The sequence below is a fragment of the Anser anser genome (genome assembly GCF_964211835.1).
Source record: "Anser anser genome assembly, chromosome: 3".
In the NCBI taxonomy this organism is placed as follows: domain Eukaryota; kingdom Metazoa; phylum Chordata; class Aves; order Anseriformes; family Anatidae; genus Anser; species Anser anser.
The window spans coordinates 115,917,671-115,932,272 of record NC_139722.1 but is presented as its reverse complement, the minus strand read 5'-3'; the positions used below and the strand labels follow the sequence as shown (position 1 = coordinate 115,932,272).

The 14,602-nt window shown below is 36.5% G+C and overlaps 1 protein-coding gene across 1 annotated transcript in view; it reads right to left on the bottom strand.

Annotated features, from left to right (window-relative positions):
• LOC310897015 (uncharacterized protein) overlaps positions 1 to 14,602 on the bottom strand; it is a 547,020-nt gene that overhangs the window by 511,886 nt on the left and 20,532 nt on the right. Inside the window, exon 5 of the mRNA XM_083830110.1 lies at positions 7,428 to 7,505. The gene's annotated coding sequence lies outside the window, so the exon portion shown is untranslated. The remainder of the gene's footprint in view (positions 1 to 7,427; positions 7,506 to 14,602) is intronic.

Here is a 14,602-nt window from a genome sequence, read left to right as displayed (position 1 = left end):
CCAAACAATTATATCACTGTTTTTCACACAAGATCTATGTAAATGTACTTAAATCCAGTTTATGGAAAACAGGCATGATGACTACTTGTATGGGTAGAACAACTGTTATGGTTTAAAACCAACGAATGTTTAAAAGTTTTGTATGATTTCTTAGAGTTTTCAAAAATTGGAATAAGTTTCTCATACATAAAAAAATAAAAATGTTTTACTCATATGTAACTTAGTCTGCAGCATGTGCATGTATATTTTAGTGATACATTTTCCTTAATAATAATAGCAACCAATCCCATTTCAGGAGCCCTTAGGAGACCTACACAGTTTTTATCAATCTTCAAGTAGCAGATGCAATTTCAGACAGAATATAACGGAGAAAATGAATTATGAAGTTAAATGCAAGGATCAACACTTCCAGAAAGCTTCAGGAATAACGGCAACTAAGTTGGAAGCACAGTTTTATAAACCTATATTCCAGGTGACCAGCCAAGTTGTTTACAAGATTAATGCTGTAAGTTTCTAAGTCTTTAATTTGAACTCCTCCCAAGTTAGCAGTGACCAAAGGAGAAAACTGTCGGTGGACTACATTATCATCGCAGAGGTGACCACTCTCCGGGATGCCAGTTAGCATGCTTATTGTCAGTCGCATATAGGCTACAGACTGACTGGGCACAGAGAATGAACAATGCTGACAGACCCATGTAGGGCTCCTCTGGGTCGTACTGGAGGTTCTGCGGAAGCAAACCTAGCTGCTGCCTATGCTTTATCAACTTACAGATAAATGGAGGTCATCAGCCTCTAGGGATGCCAATCAGCACTGTTCCTGAGTGTAGATTTCGCATTTACAGCTGTGTTTCCTGGTTCCTAAAAGTCCTAAACTGTTGGAGAACTTCAAGTATTCATATGAGAAAAATACTGCAGAGTAATACCATCAATAGGAAAGAGGCAAACATTTTTTTTATGTTTCCTTAAAAGATTACCATTCTTGATTGTCCCTTGATGTAATTGCTGAACCACAAGCCAACACAGTCCTCAAAGAGGTTTCTGTCGTAAAAGTCTCATGTCTGCGCCTGTTACAAGGCACAAATGATGCTAGGATTGATACTGCTTTAAAGCAAGGAAGCACTAAATGAATGCCATTTGTGTGTGACTTCAGAACAATGTTTTTAGCACTTCCACTCAAGAGAGTTCCATCCTCCCAATGAGTCCTCATGTAAGTTCAGCCCCTTCTTTAATGCATATTTGCCTCAGCCTAAACAATCAATGACATTGGCATTGGCATCGGCTAAGATTTTCCTTGAAAGATACTCTGCCCCTGCTCACCACCCATGCAGCCCTGAGAGCTCTTATGACAGCTACGAATCAGGACCGTTGTCTTGTGGTTTTTTAGATCATTTCCCAACATTTTTCTTATCAAATGAAATACAATTACATATATTAGAATAGATAAAAAAAGAATCACATGTAAAGGACCTGAAAATGCACCATGCCACAAGACTCTGTTAAAAAAGTAGTCACATAAAGACTCGTTGCTACAGCATATTTTCTTCATTATTTCTGTCTCATTGTATGTGAAACTGTATTAGTATAATGAAGTGAGAAATTGTAGGATATTGGATATTATATTTCCTGCCTAGCAGTTTTAGAGAATTTAGCTCAGGGCAAGAGAAAATGCAGCCTTTCTGCCCTGAAGAATAAACAAAAAACTGTTAGAGGAATAAAAGTGTCAGTAAGAAATCAGGAGGTCTCTCTGCATGCATCAGTGCCTTTCTCACCATAGCTTTACAGAGAACTGCTTAGGGTTTAGTTTGTTTTGGTTTGTCTTAGAAATACGTGTGTTTCTTTACACCAGGATCTGTACTTATGTGTATCTTTCCTCTTTATAAAGACATTTGAGATGTTGTATAATCAAGCTGTCATTTGTCAAACTCAAATGTCAGAAGACTGGGGCATTGCAAAGCTCCTTGCCTCAAGTCGTCATGTCCCCTAGATCCTAATTAAGAAAAAAATTGTTCCTTTTCCTCTCTTCTCATCCCTTATGCTTTGTTTCCTTGTTTCCACATGCAAGATGTACTGTTTCAGAAATTGGTGTTTCTCCTTTTCTTCTTCTCTCTTATCTGTGTTCTCTTCTGTATGCCATTATTCAACCTTCAAAGAAATCTTTCTCCGTGCAAACAGTAAATTCTTTACAGTCTTGTCTGGCAGCTACTTTGCTTGCTTAACTAGACAAAGAAAGCTTATGCTACCAGGAAGTGGAGACTCCCAAAGCTACCAACTTTTGCATTTAGCAGGAGAAAGATACAGATATCCAACCTTAAACTTACGACCATTTTACAATAACAGAACTACATGTCAATTATAGAGGTTTCTGGATTTCCTGATGATTAAAGTATTCTAACTTTACAGGAACACAATAGCAGATTTATTTAAAAGAGTTCTTTGATTGTTAGAAAATAGACATTTTTAAGCATTTGGGGATCTACATGGAGCTGCTGATTTGGTATTAAAAGGCAAAGCTATTTATATGAAATAAATGGAACTCTTCAGAAAGATTAGTCGAACAGCAGAACAGTTATAAATACGTACAATATATTACATGCATATGATGAGATACAGCATCACAGAACACTGACACACCATAGCAGCTATCCAGCTATGTCATAACCAAGAGAAACCACACTGCTAAATTACTGATAATTGCACAATTCTAACGAATGATACACTAAGAAAAATGAGTTACAAACTAGCAGGAGAGCCAGTGTTGTCAGGATGAATCTTGGTGGACAGTAGTTCTGCTTCCACCAATGCTGTATCTTGCATTCTTTTTACATAAGCTATTTTTAATGTATAGCACTGGTGTAAACTACATACAGAAGACTAACTAACTTAATATGTTAATATGGAACTCCTCTACTTCACCTTCATACTACCAGATGCCCCCCATTCCCAGTACTCCAATTCAGACTGCTGCAGTAAGACAAAAGGGCTGACAAGAGTTCCGATTGTATGGAATCGAGAACTGCAGCCACTGACATTACTTTGGGCAACTAAAGATCAAAAAGGGGCTGTTCTTACAGCTGGAAACCACAAAAAAATAGAAGGGCTTCTGTAATGCTGCTTTCTCCCTGACATTTCTTCCATTAAAGTAATACCAGTATTCCCTCAGCCAAAGACTTCCCACGTACTGCTGCTTGAGGACATGGATGAGCTATTACAGCAAAGCAAAACTGCCTGAACAAAGGCCAGGTTCCCACCCTGTATGTCTAACTTCATTAATTTACATAAAAACAGTTGCATATCTTTCTTATCAACTAACATTTATTTTCATTTCACCCTGTTACAAACAGTTCACTGTATTACAGCAGAGCTAGCTGCCACTTCACTGTTCAGATCCATCACCTGCAGTTCCATTGTGAATTTACAACATATCTTCTACTAAAATGATTTTTTGTTTTACCTTATAGCGCAAAATAAATATCACTTGTAGTGAAATATCTGAGTACAGATACCAAGATCTCTACTGTGAACTGTTTTCTTTCTGGTAACTTTTCAAATAGTTTTATATGACATTTACATATTTTCTTCCTAATATAATAATTCTACCATTGTTTCAGGGATAAGGGCCTTAATATATTCTCATGTTTGCCACCGAGAAAGCACAGATTCATCTAAGATATGACAACCATATGCTTTCTTATCTACAAAGGGGGTCATCTGTTGTGTTTAAAAATATGGTGCAAATGATTGTACCAGTATATTGCTAATGCTTAAATCTACATTTCTATGTAAAATTAATTTTCTCTTTTGTCTGTAGTTGCAACTTGGAACGCTTTCCTTATATGCACTATAAAATGTTAATAGCAAAATTTAGTGTGACTTTATGACTGTAGTGTCATTTTTCTCAGCTTGATCAGCTCTTTCAAATGGCATCATTACGATCAAAGTTGTTTACAGTAATAAAGCAAGAATAGTTCCAATAAAATAGTAGGTGCCTTTACAGTTAAAGAGTAGCTGGCATTTAAGAACGCAGCAGCTACTCTTTCTGTGGGTGCAGAATCATAGTAAGTCCACAATATAATAGAGTTAATGCATGTAATTACAAGATTGCCCCCCTCAGGATTTGAGGGCATTGAAAGAGACAACAGGAAACACATTATGAATCTGAAAGGGGGAAAAAGTGCAGAATTGTATATATTGATGATGTAAGAAGAAACAACTATGCATCGGAGCTTTGAAGTCTCCAAAATTGTGGATTATTTTAATGCAACATAATTCTTCTCTAGTAATTTGTCTTGGGTTATTGACTTAAGAGAATAAAATGGTGACACCTTAAATTAGCGTACATTAATAAATATTTTACTAATGTTATATGATTAACAGAAATTACTTTAAAACTAAATTATTGTAGGTATGGTTTAACATGTGGGAACACATATGGATGATTTTTCAAAAGAGGTTTAATAAATGACATTCTAACTACCAGCTATAAACATTAATACTCCAGGACATACGAAATCATTTATAAACCATAGGACTCTAAAAAATCTTTAAAGAAACTTTGCAGCAGTAAGAAAAGAATCAGTAATGGTGATTTACACCTACTTTACCCAGCGTAAAGGATAAAGTTGAAGCCTGTGAAAGCAGGACTCGAGGAATGTAATGTGATGGAGATCTCAGAGGACCAGTCACTAATTGGGGGTATCATGGTTACACTAGAGTGTTAGGTGAAATGCCAGGTCAGCAGTTGCAATGACTAAGATCATAAAGAAAATAGCAAGAATTTGTTCAATGGAGGGAAGAAAAAAGCTCAATGATTCTTTAGTGAAGAACTGCCCAGTACTTCATAAGATATGGAATCAGCTCTCAGCTCTGCCACATACAACTTATGTGACCTCAAATGAATTACAAATACCTTGATTCTGGAAAATGTGTAATACCATCCGTATTCACAGCAGTTTTAAGCACTGACTTCAAACAAATTTAAACATATGCTTAAAAGATGTGCTAGACCTATTTTTTTTTTAATTAAGACTTTCAGCTCTAGGCTTTGTTACCCAGTCTGTAAGACAGGAAAGTAATATTACTTTCTCTTCTGGCTCTACCTTTTCGTTTACCTGTTCAGTATGTCAGGGCCCTGTGTGCACCAGCACAGCTCTGAAGCCTCTTTCCCCATGTCCAAAGTCAGCTTTGATATGGTGCAGCTGCGTGATCTGCATACAACTGCTGTGAAAACAGCTAAGTTGTGAGAAAAAGCTGTGAGAAACCTCATGGGGGGCCTCTGCCCCTTGGCTTGTGAGCTGCATTTAAGCTTTGACCATTTTGCTTGCCTCCCTTCCAATCTGAAAGGTGCATCAAAACAACAATAATTTGCTTGGTTAACAGTGATAATTGGCAAAGTTTGGATCAAGGTTAAACAGTGAAAACTCTGTTGAAATGTTCATACCCTTGGTAATAATTTATTAGCAAAGGTTTTGCCTGGAACAGTAAAAAGTAGATCCCAGACTGATCATTGCTTTCCTACAATGAAATCTAGTAACAGTACTGATTCTGTTTGAAAGCTGTACTTTAAGATTGCAGGTCCCTGACAAAAAACCTGAGGATGTGATTGATTTACATGACACTGTTTTAACTGAGAACACTGTAAAATAACTCAAAACCAGGTTGACATCTAGGAAGACAACCTTATATCAAGAAATGTCAAGATTGTAGAACACAGAAAGAGAAGCCCATGATATATTTTTTCAATGAAGAGCAGAAGTGGAAGGGATGCATACCTATAAAACTCCTGAACAATGTGTTGCAGCACACTGTATCCTTGGAAAGGCCAATCAAGTAGCACATTATATGGTGCTTGTGAAATGTTGCAACTCTTGGAATGAGGAACAGAAATTTGAAACAGGCATATAAATCTGAGTCAAGCTGGTAGGGTTGAAGAATTTTCTTTTATCTGGGTTACCCTGCTGCTCCTATTTGATGTTGGAAGGTGTTTATAACTGTTAAACGGGGAATGAAAAATACAAGCCAAGATAATATGGTGCCACATTCACCCAGAAAGAAGACTCATTGAGGAAATCAAACTTATCTTTGACTTTCACATGCACGGGATAAGGGAAGGAGACCTGTGCCTGCATAGTGACAGGTTCCTGTGTTTTTACAGGAAGAACAGCCCTCCAAAAATGATTGCCTCAGGTTTTCTGTTGGTGAACTACATCCTTATTACATAATTGATTTTTCAAACCGTACATGGACTTATAAGGCAATTTTAATCCCTAGAGATGTATGTCTAAAGGGTACAAAACACTGTGGTTATGGCACAGAACGCCTAGACAAACACAGCGTTATTTCTGCTTCATCCCTCCTATGCAAAGATAAATGGAATTCAGTTCTGATGCTTTAGGTGTCCATTGCCAGACATACTACTATACAAATGATTGTCTGTACATACGGTTGGCAGTCCCACTGAAATCAACAGAGTTGCAGTGCAGGAAGTTAAATATATGTGCTAAGCTTTAAAAGATTCAGGTTACAACCAGAAGTGGGCTCAGTCTCTATGCATTCACTGTAGCATCTTCTCCTTTGCCGTCATCTCAGAGTGACAGCGTATTTATATGTATTTTAGAAACTCTTTCCAGTAACATTTACTACACTTTAAATTTTAAGACTACAAATTATTTTAATTAGCATTATTTCTTGTCTCCCATTATTTTTTCCAATTCAACCTGTCCAAAGCATGACCATAGGATAACGTCCACTTTACACTGCAAATAGTAAGAGAAATGTTGGTGGGCTCTATCTAGCATGCCCTAGGGCCTTGGGAATGGCACCAGATGAATATGTTTATATAACTGGCTGCAATGTTGCATCTACTTAAGGTCCTAACCATGCGTCTTCTTATGGAGGAGATGGCTTGTTCCTATCCAAAGCCTTGCTGAAGTCATTGAGGAGACTCAGATTTAATTTTTGTTAAAAAAAAAATTTCATTTGATTAGAAGAATTTTCTCTACAGAAGAAAACACTCATTTCCTCCAGTCTTTGCCTGAGAACGTGTTTACATCTTTCTCCCCTCATTCAACATTACTTGGACCTGTATTAGGGGCACATTAGAGCTGCAGATGCATTAAGTCCCTTTGCCTTTCCCCCTAAAAGCAGGTAAACATTCTCCTTCTACACATTGTCCTGATGCCCTTCTGCATCAGTTTGAAATGTCAGATCTCTGTCTCATTGCTAGCATCTGGCAGCCAAATGCTTTCTCCCTTGTCACAGAACATGCAGGATGAGATGAAACATTAGGCACTAACAGACACAGTAAGTGCACAGAAGGGAACGTGTTGCTTACAGCAACTCTTTGCCTATTTGTTGCTGTCATGCTCTGTGTCTATATTCTTTTTACCTTTGGTCTGGTGGACTTCCCAGTTGGGACCTGAAGTACTTACACAGAGCAATGAGAAGCATACAGATCCAAGAGCCAGTTTTCCTTTCTCTTCGCCCTGCTGTGCTCTTTTTTCCCTCTTCTTGCTTGCACAAGGGTGGAGCAAAGGAGAATATCTGATTAATCCTTTTCAGACTGGAAGGCTTTGCAATTTTATTACAGAACAAAATTATTATGAACAGCTCAAGATAGAAATACTCTTTGATACAGAGAAATGTATTTAAAAGTTTGCCTGCAATGCCTGGTACGAGCAGAGCTGGAATATTTCAATAAGGCTTTTGAAGCTTGCAGTTGCCTGAGTTCATTGTCGTCCAAAGCTCTAGTCCAAGATGACTGGAGCTGCTGCAGGCTTTGCGAACTTACTACAAGCACAGGTGAGTTGCTGTCATCAAATTGGAATGTCCATTAAAACTTCAAAGGATAAGCTTGATCTAAGTTTTCCTTGTCATAATGTGTAATACTTATTACAGAGAGATTTATTAAGCTTCTCTCATTTTATAGGTTGAGTCTACTGTAGGGTCATGGAACATATTAAGGTTCTGACCAGCAGTAAAGAGCTCAAATTTTCATATTTTGCATATGACCTTGGAACTATCTAAAATGGAAGCCACCTTTAACTCAATGCAGTTGTGCCTAAGCACATCAGTACTTGCACTCTACTGGCATTTCAAGAGACAGAAGACATGAGAAGATGAATGCTGAGTAGGTTTAGGGGGCATTTAAAAATCCAGGTGCTAGGCCAAAAATGAGGGACCCTGACATGTGAAATAGTCTTAAAAAAGATATATAATTTGGAAAATTCAGTTTGAGTGCTCTGTCCTATCCTGAACTAAGTCCATGTCCATACTACACATTAAAGAGCCATTGTGTTATTGAAAAATCACTGTTAAAACAGTGAAATTTCATACTTACTCTAATACTGCATTCTTATCTACTGTGAGTGAAAATACTGACCGGCACAGCACAGTTAATAATCTTGTGTCCCTAACAGAGCACTGAGCAAAACCACAATGTAAATGAGAAAAATACATTTATATTGCTTATGCTGGTATAAATCTGTAGTAGTTTCCAGAGACTGAGAAAGTTTGGAAGGGTTGCTGTTTTTGAGCTATTTATTTCTTTTGCTACTGGTTCTGCAGACTTGAGAGTGGGCTTCATCTGACCAAGAACAACCTACTCTTTTAGTAAAGTTAGTTCAGGTCTAGGAAAAGGTGCCTAGGACTGTTTGTTTCCCCTTGAAGTAGACTCTAAACTAGTTCAGTGACTATTTTGCTCTGTTGACCTAAAAGGGAGCTTTGTGTGCAGTGGGCACTTCACTGTAGATGTTTAATTCTTCTGAGACAAATACCTTCACTGGGTTTAGTTTTCAGAATTGCATGTTCCCTGTCATTATTGTTGCTCAGACAATTTCAGTCAGAAGTGAAAATTTTAAAAAATCTTGAATTGCTAGAAGCCTGTTGGATCCCAAAATATATCATTTAGTCGATGGTATCGTTTTCAATTAATACAACTAAAAGCAATATGTATGTTTTTTCCGGAGTTAACTGGAAAAAAAAATCATAGAATCATCGAATGGCTTGGGTTGGAAGGGACCTTAAAGATCATCTAACTCTAACCCCCCTGCCATACACATGGATGCCACCCACTAGAGCAGGTTGGCCAAGGCCCCTTTCAGCCTGGAAAAAAAAAAAAAAAAAACTGGAAATAACCAACAGCTATTCTTTCTTGGATTCTTTATGATACATAACAAAACCCCACTAACGAGGCCGTTTATGCTTAAAAAAATAATAAAAATGCAAGGGTTGCAAATCCTTATTAGGTTGACAGGACAACCATTCAATTTGTCTTCAATCAGTACACTCAGAACAGTTCTTGCTTATGATAACAGAAAATCTTACTTTCCCTTCACGTAACGTAGGACAATTTCTTCATAAACTAAGGTAAATTATCTTATGGATATCCCTGGAGTTGTTCTGGATTTATAATAATGTAAACTATGTACAGAGCTTTAGCACAAATTTGTGGCTTATTCCATTTTTATATGCAGTTTTTGCAATTGTGTTTTCACATAATTTCCACACTCGAAGGGCCAATGGTATGAACGTTGCAGGCAATAGGGAAGTATTCATTCCTCCTGATTTTCGACAATAAACTGAGAATGCTGTCTTAGTGAGGAGGTTAGTTTCCAAGGGCTTCCTGTATAATCAATGCAGAGCGAAAGGCTCCTGCACAGTGACTGAGAGCACCTGGATTAGGCTTTGGTTCTGAACTGCTCTGTGGAGCATCCTTTCACTCTTCTTATACGCAGGGAGATCGCCTTCCCCCCAGCATAAATTTGGTCCCCAAACATATATGAAGGTGAAAAACCTCCCTGGAGAACCTATTTTGGGCATGGATTTACTCTACATTGACTAGTGGGAGAATGTTTTTTTATTTGGGGGAGTTAATTTGGACTACTGTGTAACTGTATTTAAATCTTTTTGCCAAGAACAACCTTTTGCCTAGTGTCCTGAAGAATTTATTTGTTTTCATGAGTTTGTCTCAACCTTCACGTTATTGTAACAGTTTTGTGTATTTAATATACAGTCTGTGTTAATATCACAGACAGTTTTATAACAGCATTATAACATACACCGTTCCCTCCAGCTTTTTATGGACATCTACGCTTCTGCATTAAACTACTGTAGCTTGTTGAATTTACAGTAGAAATCAAGAATGAAACCTGATGAAAAGCCTTTTAAATTGTGTTGTATACATCCCCTACATCCATCTTGCAAAAGGACGAAAATGAAGAGAACTCTTATGTGATAATCCCTAGCATCGTATCTTAGCAAGAGTACAGAATTACAATTCTGCTAGAAAACCATAAAGGAAAAAAGATTGTAGTACAGTAGGAAGGCTTACTTTATCTTTTTATTTGAAGTCAAGCTTAATTATTTATATTTTCTGAGGAAAATAAAAACAAAATGATAACTATGCTTTCTTTGTTTAATGGAGGTCTCGTTTTAGATTCCACAGCATGAAAATATAACAAATATGCACTGAATAGAAAAATAAAAGCAGAAGAGACCCAGAAGACAGACAAATAGATAGACAGATAGATAAATAGATACCTCCTTCCCTGCCTCTGCCAAAAAAAATACCTAAATAATGAGGAATTGTATAATTACAAAGCAGTCTAATTATTTATTGTCCTCTGTACATATATTAATTCTCAATTTGAGAATTCCTACATCATTTTAATGTAAGATTTATGCCCTTGAAAGAAGTTATTATTATTTTTCTAAACAAACAGAAAAGAATAAAAAAGCTGGACTGTTATTTTTACCTTACTAATGATCTGAATTTCTACTGAAGAAATATGAAAGATGACACAAGTTACACTTCACATTATCAGTAAATACTACCATAACATCACCACAAGGCAACACAGGTTGTCATATCCAGTTACTATTTTCTTAGGAAATAAATGACTTCTGGTTATCATGGGCCGATGTGACATGACAGTGTAAAATCATATTCCAGTCTGTGGTGAGCAAGATGATAACATATGTCACCACTCTACTAAACCTGTGAAAATCCCTTGGAATTTCTATTTATTAAGCTTCATGTTCACCACAGTGTGCAGTATACGGATTCTCCACTGGCTACAGTAAAGCACTGCTTACTGTTAATTGCTTATGTGTATTCAATTTCAATAGCAATCAACCTTACACAAACTAGTGAAAACTCTCCTCAAGTAATACTAAGAGCATTTTTCAAAAGTACTAGTATGCTACCAAATTAACTCAAGGAGAGCTCTACGGCACTCTGTACTTCCTGTTTGTAGTCTACTAATTCAACTAAATTCAGCTGATAATTAAAGCACAGCTGACCCATACTGAAAGTATAAAAGTACATTACCTGCATTTAGGTTCTATTTACATAACATCTCTTATCCTCTTATTACTTTATCTCTCAATTTTTCTATTATTTATCTTACTACAGATTTTTTTAATGGGGGATTGTCATCCTGAAGAAATAATCTGAAGAAAATTATGACTACGCTCTCTATATAATAGATGGAAGCAATTCCTGAAGCATTATCTTTGTTACATCAAAAAAAAAAAATAAACACCCTGAAAATTTTAACTTAAGATCTCTGTGTTCATATAAAAGTCTAATACCTCTCTGACTTTTGCCAAACTAACATCCTGTAGCAACAAGCTCCACATTAAGTGAGAAGTATGTCTTCTGCTTTAACTTTCACTGAGTGTTCTTATCATACATGACAAGACCCTATCAAAACCTATCAAGACATTATTTCATAGTTTTTTATCATGTCTCTAACGAAGCCTTTCTGCAAAGCTGGTGATGCCATTTGTTTCAATATTTTCTCTTCTCTGTCATTCTTGCCAGATATAACTGAGTTGCTTCTAATTTTGCAAAACTTCTGTTTGCAGTTGGAGACCAGGACTGTACATGGTGTGTTAAATGTGGAGGACAACTGATATAACGACATTAGAGTTTTTCATATTATGGTCCCTTCCTGTACCAAAATTTTCTGCTATAGCTACATGCCAGGTGGAAGACTTCATTGCACACTTGACAATGCTATTTAGGTCCTATTCCTTTAATAAAATTAATTTAGAACTCAGTAAGGTGTAAAAATAAATTTAAAAAAACTTGCAAAGTACATTAATTTGCATATATCAACATTGAATTTAATCTGCCATCAGGTCAATCATTTACCTAACTTGTTTATTTTCTTCTGAAGCTTCTTATTACCCTATCTGGACTTGATTAACCTGAATAATTTTGAGTCACCTGCAAATTTCATCACTTCAGTGCTCATCCCTTTTTTCCAGTTCATTAATAAATATATTAAGCTATGCCACTCCTACTGCAGAATATCATGGCGCTTGGATGTTAAATTCTACCACAGTGAAAACAGAGAATTCAGTTCTTCCTCCTTTTTATGTCTCCTAGTCAGATTGATTCATGACAAGAACTAGGAAACCTTTTTTGACTGCAAGTTACAGGAACTCTGTTGAGCATGAAATTTCTAGTTGTGCCTCTGGCTTTGGGACTACTTAATTTTATTTTCTTTTTTGAGGGTTTGAAAGGTAAAATGATTAAGCGGCTTAGCTTTATCCACATTTTATTTTATTCAATGAGTTCTAGCAGATAAATTAGTTTGGGGACATCCTGTTGTAGATAAAAAAATGAGAAAAACACAATTTCTGCTTACCAGATCTGGTTCATTTAAGAGTAGTATTTATATTATACTAATTCTAGTGTCTGTTATTCTGAGAACTTTGGACGTGTCAGTGTGGGTCTTTACTTAGAAAGTTTGTCTGAAAGGGTTATTGAATTCCTTCAGTTTGACTTGCTCCCCTTATTTGTCATTTACGTTTGAGAGGACACTCAGCACACTTGGAGGATCTTTTAGCCCTGCAAGGTTTCATTTTCAGAAGCAAACAAGCAACCTGTTTCCCCACCTGACATGTAATTGCTCCCTAGGATAGTCTCGCAAGCAAAATCATTACCAGTACTGGGAGGCTAAGTTTCTTGTTCTTGTAAGGAAGGATTTGCAGTTGTTCCAACATAAAAATTCTCTGTATTTCTAACTAGCAGATTTCCTTGGTTCTCTGTCCCTTGAGAGCAAGTTATCAGTTCAATGAGGGCTATAGAGTGGGCCATAATACTACTCTGAAAGTAACCAGACTGTAGACAGGTATGTCAGGACTACCTGTCTTTCCCCTGAAAGATGAGACCCTGCTCTGCTGGTGTCCTGCTACGCCTGAAGATGAAAGTGAAATTAATAGCAACTTTGGAGCCTTCCACTATCTGAAACAAGATGAGTTTTCTGAAGCACAAAGATATTTTGAAAGGTAAAAAATTGAATGAATAACAGAGGATGGAGGGAATTACTTAATCCACTTGCTGACCTCCCTAAAATATTCTGGGAAAATTTATTGAGTTTGCTAAAGATTTAGTAGAGGGAGGTGACTGGAAGCTATGAAAGTTTCACTGATTCCTTAAAATTGGAAACTAACCCTCTAAGTTAAATTAATATTTAATTCCACATCTTGATGCTCTCCTATTCCCTTAAAAGGAATCTATTATTATTTTATCAGGAACGTGGTTTACAATGTTACACATGGGCTTAACATATCCATCTGGTAATTATGTAATCTGCAAGTAATCCAAGTTATAGAATTTTCTTCCATAAAAGTGACTTCTGGATCTTTTGGAACAACTGAAAGCTCAGTATGCAGAACAGAAATATTTTTACACAAAGGATCCTTTTAAAAGGAGTCTCTCCCTCTTTTTGGCTAATTGATTGTATACAAGATCACTGCTAGAAAAATTCTAGTGAAAAAGTCGCACATTATTTTTTTGTTGATTCTGAATTCCCTGGAAAGCAACTTGAAGATACGTAAGCTCATTTTTTTTGGCCATCTGATGATTTAGGATCATCTCTTCATATGAGGGGAAGCTGAGAAAGCTGGGACTGTTCTGCCTAGTGAAGAGAGGACCCATGAAGGATCGTATTAGTGTGCATAAATACCTGGCGGAAGCAAATGAAGAATAAGGAGCCAAACTCTTCTCAGTAGTGCCGACTAACAGGAAAAAAGGCAATGGGCACAAACTGAAAAGTTTGGAACTTCTAAACTGCTTAACTGACTGTTTTTGAAGTAAATCCTTCAAAATTTCTGAGATACTTTCATACATTTACAAAATGTATATCTAATGCCTCTTCTCTGTGCATAAAATCAGTCCAATTATACAGGTCCAGTAATAAATTTAAACTGCCAGAATCTCAAATCATCAAATCTATATACCTCTCTCTCTCTTGTGAAGAAGTGAGAAATGAAAAGTCCATCCTTTACTAATTCAGCCAGTAACAATTCAGTTACTTGTGTCAATGTAGTTAAATCCCCAAGACATGATTTTATGGGTAAGAATTTGAGAAACGCTTCAATAAAAACTAATGCTTCATTATTTTTTCCAGTAAATTCATAGAATAAATTTCTAATTAAATTATTAAGCCCTTAAGTCTTTTGTAAAGACTACCTTTTTCATAATACAAATGATGAAAATGTTTCAATAATACTATTTAAGATTATTTTTGAAAGGATCTTTATCCCATTATTGTACCAGACGTGTTTTATGATATATTAGTGTTCAGAGTAT